General features: G+C 46.2%; 1 non-coding gene across 1 annotated transcript; it reads right to left on the reverse strand.

The window, feature by feature from the left end:
* Positions 1-551: 551 nt before the first annotated feature.
* LOC127490842 (U6 spliceosomal RNA) lies at positions 552-657 on the reverse strand. The gene has a single exon (XR_007919236.2). It is a non-coding gene; the product is annotated as a U6 spliceosomal RNA (small nuclear RNA).
* Positions 658-6399: the final 5742 nt, after the last annotated feature.

Consider the following 6399-nt stretch of genomic DNA (forward strand, 5'->3'; position numbering starts at 1 on the left):
GCAAATAATTGCCTAGTAACTAATAACTGAATCCTAATAAAATCAAAGCACTTTCAGCAGTTAATATAGGTAACTACTAAATTGAGCCATTGTGATTTTGTATTTTATTTATTCTTTTCCTAGATTTAAAATAAACAATTTTAGCAGAATGGTATATTTCAATTGTAACATTATTTATTCAGTTGCTCAAATATTAAATATAAGAACTAAAACTTGTATTCACCAAACCAAAATATCACAACTTGCAGTTTATGTTGTATTTCACTATTTTAAACACAAATAGAGAGAGTTCAGGTGATCATATAGAATGGCAGAAATGAAGAAATTTGAATTCTTTCTCTCTGCCTATGCCACCGCTATACTGTTATTATTTGCATCTGTTCAGATGCAAGGATATATAACAACACAACTAGAAATTCTCTTCAATTTAGACCAGCAAAAGATGTTCTTTTTAAAGACGAGAATAAGGTTATTGTTTACAATGGTTAGAATTTCTGGCACATAATGATAAATCAAACCAAATTGACTTATTCAATTTCATTGCAAGCAGGAATTTTTTTGAATATTTCACGAATTTGCATGTCACCCCTGCAGGGGCCATGCTCATCTTCTCTGTATCGTTTCCAATTTTAGTATCTGTGCTGCCGAAGCCAGAGCTGCAAACAGAAATATTAATGATAAGATATTAACTTATTTGTTGTGTAGCCTACTGTTAAGCCTACTGCTCACTACAGTTTTCTCTCTCTCTCCCTTTTTTAAGATTTTATTTATCTATGTGAGAGGCAGAGTCACAGAGAAGGAGGGAGAGAGAGAAAGAGAGAGAGAGAGAGATCCTCCATCCACTGAGCTGGCCCAATCTGAACCCAGGAGCCAGGAGCCCCCTGTAGACCTCCCACGTGGGCACAGGGGCCCAAGCACCTGGGCCATCCCTCGCCACCCTCCCAGGCCATAAGCAGGGAGCTGGATCAGAAGAGGAGCAGCTGGGACAAGAACTGGTGCTCCTATGGGATTCCGGTGCTGCAGGTGGAGGCTTAGCCCACTACACCACAGCGCCGGCCCCCACACTACATCTTTACCAAAGATTGAAGAGCAATAGTTGGGAGATGGAGTGTCCATGGCTGAAGAATGTGGTCTGTAAACTCTGAGGCTCACAGCACACATCTGTCCAGCTCATGCTCTGCCCCTTAGGTGAATTCCACATTTGCCCCAATAGAAAAGGTGGCTAGGAGCCAGGGGAACTATCCAGGCCCTGGCAAGTGAAGCAAGGGCTTCTGGGATTGGAGATGACCTGTGGCCTAGACGAGACGAACTCCTTGAGGGAGAGGCAATGCTGAAACTTGAGTCCTGCCCTGCAGTGCTGGCTTTCCTCTCCCACCAAGTTATGAATGGATCTCCATGTGTGGGGACATGTACATGCCACAGGTTTTTTCATTTTGTGCCTCCAAGTCTCTTTGGAATTAAATCATTCTAAGTATATTTTAAAGGGAGTGCAAGAAGAATGATATGGGGCTGGCGTAGCAGGTAAAGCCATCGCCTGCCGTGTCAGCATCCCACATGGTCACCAGTTTGAGACCCAGCTGCTCCACTTCCGATCCAGCTCTCTGCTATGGCCTGGGAAAACAGTAGAAGATGGCCTAAGTGCTTGGGCCCTTGCACCTGCGTGGGAGACCTGGAAGAAGCTCCTGGCTCCTGGCTTTGAATAGGTGCAGCTCCGGCCATTGCGGCCAATTGAGGAGTGAACCAGTGGTTGGAAGACCTCTCTCTCCCTCTCTCTCTGCCTCCCCTTCTCTCTCTGTGTAACTCTTTCAAATAAATAAATAAACCTCTTTAAAAAAAAAAAGCGGATGATAGGAGAGGAATAAAGAAAATAACCATAGAACTGTTGCAAGTAAGGAGACAGGATTGGAGGAAGAGCTGAAGGAACTGTGTCACCACACCATCCACCTCCCTCACCAGGGTTGCCTCTTAAACTCCTCCCGTGCCTCGCAACCTGCAGTCACTTTTGTAGGAAAACCAATTCCAGCAGCAAATATCTAACATGGCTGCCAATCACGTCCCACCATGATATAATCATAATAGAATTACCATGGCTGGCACTTCTACTCCCAATGTGCACCTGACATCATGACACTTTTGAGACTTCCTAAAAAGGCCAAAAATGGGCAGTCACCAAATACATGCAAATCCCCACCTTTCCTGGAAAATTCCACCCAAAGCACCCCCCCCCCTTAGGCTTCCAGTTCACATAAAAGGAAAGACCTAACCCCGACGGAACCTTGTGGATTGCAGCAGAGACTGGTTCTGCCAGTAAGTCTCATTTCTCTGCTAATCTTTATCCTCTCTGGTCCTTGAATTCCTTCAGCACATTGCCAGTAAGAACTGGATTCGGGGGGGCTAGCATTGTGGTGCAGTGGGTTAACGCCCTGGCCTGGAGTGCCGGCATCCCATGTGGGCACTGGTTCGAGACCCAGCTGCTCCACTTCCCATCCAGCTCTCTGCTATGGCCTGGGAAAGCAGTGGAAGATGGCCCAAGTGCTTTGGCCCCTGCACTCGTGTGGGAAACCAGGAAGAAGCTCCTGGCTCCTGGCTTTGGATTGACCCTCCTAAGGCCATTGAGGTCATTTGTGGAGTGAACCAGTGAATGGAAGATCTTTCTCTCTCTTTCTAACTCTGCCTTTCAAATAAAATAAATCTTAGAAGAAGAAGCAATCACGGACAAAATACATATTAAATAGTCTAAACTTGTTTCTTCCACATCACTTGACAGTAGGAGAGGTAAGAATCAGTAAGGTTGGGGCTGGCACTATGGCATAGTGGGTAAAGCCACCGCCTACTGTGCTGCCATCCCATATGGGCACCAGTTCAAGTCTAAGCTGCCCCACTTCCGATCCAGCTCTCCACTATGGCCTGGGAAAGCAGTGGAAGATGGCCCAAGTGCTTGGGCCCCTGCACCTGCGTGGGAGACCTGGAAGAAGCTCCTGGCTCCTGGCTTAGAATCAGCCCAGCTCTGGCCATTGTAGCCATTTGGGGAGTGAACCCATGGATGGAAGACCTCTCTCTCTCTGTCTCTCCCTCTCTCTGTCTATAACTCTGCCTCTAGAGTAAATAACTAAATCTTAAAAAAAAAAAAAAAAGTATATGCTGGGGAAAGCATCTGGTACAGTGATATAGATGCACCTTGGGGCACCTGCATCCCATATTGGAGAGCCTGGGTTCAAGTCCTGGCTCTACTACTGCTTCCAGCTTCCTGTTAATGCACACACTGGGATAAAGCAGGTGATGGCTCAAGTAGTTGGGTCTCTGCCACCCATGTGGCAGATCCAGACTGGGTTCCAGGCTCCTGACGTTGACTCAGCCCTGGCCATCATGTGCATTTGAGAAGTGAATCAGCAGAAGAAGATACATCTCTGTGTTTGTCTCTTTCTGTCTCTCTGTCTTTAAAGTGAAAAGTAGGTGCATATGTGGGGGAAAAATGTAGCTTGGAAAAACACTACACTGAAAAACTCCAAAGGCAGATAATGTAATACATGATGGAGTGAGAGTGTTGACTGTATCTAATAGCCAGCCTGTCTGTTCAATCGCAACAAAGAGGATTCTTTTGCACGGGTCTTGTGCCAGCCAGTGAGCTAGGTGCTAGCGATCCACAAGAGGGAAAAAAACTACTAAGGAATTGAACATAAAATACAACACAACCACTACTTCAAAGGAGGTAGGGACAAATCTGGAGGGGACATTTGTGCATCTTGGTTTCCCATCTGCTAAATACCCTTCCCATTTGAAGACAATCACAACATCAACAAAAGGCAAGACCGCCTGCCCATGCAGGTGCCCTGCTGGTGCCTACTGACACTAAAGTGTGGGCATGGGATTCTGTGCCTTATGCTCTCGCTCCTGAGGAACAGCCCCAAGCCAGAGGGTCAGGTCAGGTATCCAAGGAAGCTACTGCACGGTGAAGAGCGAAGTGGCTTAGGAAGGAGTGTCCAAGTGCGGTGGACCGAGCCCTAACCTCGTGGCAAGAGCCCCAGGGCTATGGCATAGCTCATTCCTAGGAAAGGGCATTAGCTAAGCTGCCCTTGCCTTGGTTTTAGCCTGATCCTCGTTGCCCAGTATTCCTTTACCTTCTGAAAGCCATCGTATTACATAACTATTTAATAAAAAAGAAATGAACAATTCCCACATGCGAAAACACTCACTGCGTGAAAAAAGCCAAGAGTCCACACTGAATCACTGCACTTTCAGGAAGCTCTAAAATAGGCCAACATGTCTATAATCACAGGAGGGCCACCTAGAACACAAGATCTAGAACACAAGAACACAGTGTGGAATACCACACTGAACACGGAAAAGCTGAAAGCATCTCCCCTCGGATCTGGAAAAAGACAAGGTGTCCACTTTCCCCACTCTGATTCAATATAGTACTGGAAGTTTTAGCGAGAGTAATTGGGAAGGAGAAAGAAATCAAGAGCATCAAAATCAGAAAAGAGGAAGTCAAAATATCCGTGTTTGTAGAAGACATGATTTTGTGCATGGAAAAAACTAAAAACTCCACCAAGAAGCTGTTAGAACTGATAAACCAATTCAGTAAAGTTGCAGGTTACAAAATAAACATACCAAAAAAAGTAGCATTTTTATATACTCATGATGAACTCACTGAAAGAAATATCAAGAAAAGGGGCTCATGCGGTGGCATGGTGGCGCAGTGGATTAAACCTCTGCCTACAGCGCCAGCACCCATTTTAGCACCAGCTCATGTCCCAGCGGCTCCACTTCCAATCCAGCTCCCTGGTAATGCACCTGGGAAAAGCAGTAGAGGATGGCCCAAGTCCTTGGGCCCCTGCCATCCATGTGGGAGACCTGGATAAGCTCCTGGCTCCTGGCTTCAGCCTGGCCCAGCCCTGGCTGATGCAGCCCTTGGGGAGTGAACCAGCAGATGGAGGATCTCTTCTCTCTCTCTCTCTCTGTAACTCTGCCTTTCAGATAAAATAAATAAATCTTAAAAAAAGAAATATCAAGAAAGAAATCCCATTCACATTAGTCACAAAAAATTCAAAAATTTAACCAAAGAAGTGAAAGATCTTTACAATGAAAATTACAAAACAATAATGAACGAAATCAGCAAAGACACACAAAAAATGGAAAGATATTCCTCGCTCATGGACTGGAAAAATAAATAGCATTAAAATATCAATACTACCTAAAGTAATCTACACATTCAATGCAACCCCTACCAAAATACAAATGGCGGCTGGCGCCGTGGCTCACTTGGCTAATCCTCTGCCTGCGGCGCCGCACCCAGGGTTCTAGTCCCAGTAGGGGCGCCGGGTACTAGCCCCCATTGCTCCTCTTCCAGTCCAGCTCTCTGCTGTGGCCCAGGAGGGCAGTGGAGGATGGCCCAAGTGCTTGGGTCCCCAGCTCCTGGCTGCAGATCAGCGTAGCACCGGCGGTAGTGGCTATTAGGGGAGTGAACCAACGGAAGGAAGACCTCTCTTTCTGTCTCTCTCTTACTGTCTATAACTCTCTCTCTGTCTCTCTTTCTCACTGTCTAACTCTGCCTGGCCAAAAAAAAAAAAAAAAAAAATACAAATGGCATTCTTTTTTTTTTTTTTTTTTTTTTTTTTTTTGACAGGCAGAGTGGACAGTGAGAGAGAGAGACAGAGAGAGAAAGGTCTTCCTTTTGCCGTTGGTTCACCCTCCAATGGCCGCCGCTGCAGCCGGCGCACCGCGCTGATCCTGGCAGGAGCCAGGAGCCAGGTGCTTTTCCTGGTCTCCCATGGGGTGCAGGGCCCAAGCACCTGGGCCATCCTCCACTGCACTCCCTGGCCATAGCAGAGAGCTGGCCTGGAAGAGGGGCAACCGGGACAGAATCCGGCACCCCGACCGGGACTAGAACCCGGTGTGCCGGCGCCGCAAGGTGGAGGATTAGCCTATTGAGCCACGGCGCCGGCCACAAATGGCATTCTTTACAGATTTTTTTTTAATCCTAACATTCATATGGAATCACAAAAGACCCAGAATAGACAAAGTGATCTTGAAGAAGAAAAATCAAACAGGAGGCATCATAATACTTGACTTTAAAGCATACTACAAAGCTATAGTAATTAAAACAATATGGTACAGGCATAAAAACTAACATATAGATCAGTGGAACAGAATAGAGAGCTTAGAAACTAATTCATGTATATACAGTCAACTGATTTTTTTTTAAAGATTCATTTTATTTATTTGAAAGACAGAGTTACAGAGAGAGGTAGAGACAGAGAGAGAGGTCTTTCATCCGCTAGTTCATTCCCCAGATGGCAGTAATGGCTGGAGCTGCGCCGATCTGAAGCCAGGAGCCAGGAACTTCCTCTGGGTCTCCCACACGGGTGCAGGGCCCAAGGACTTGGGCCATCTTCTACT

Source organism: Oryctolagus cuniculus, chromosome 6, assembly GCF_964237555.1.
Source record: "Oryctolagus cuniculus chromosome 6, mOryCun1.1, whole genome shotgun sequence".
Classification (NCBI taxonomy): domain Eukaryota; kingdom Metazoa; phylum Chordata; class Mammalia; order Lagomorpha; family Leporidae; genus Oryctolagus; species Oryctolagus cuniculus.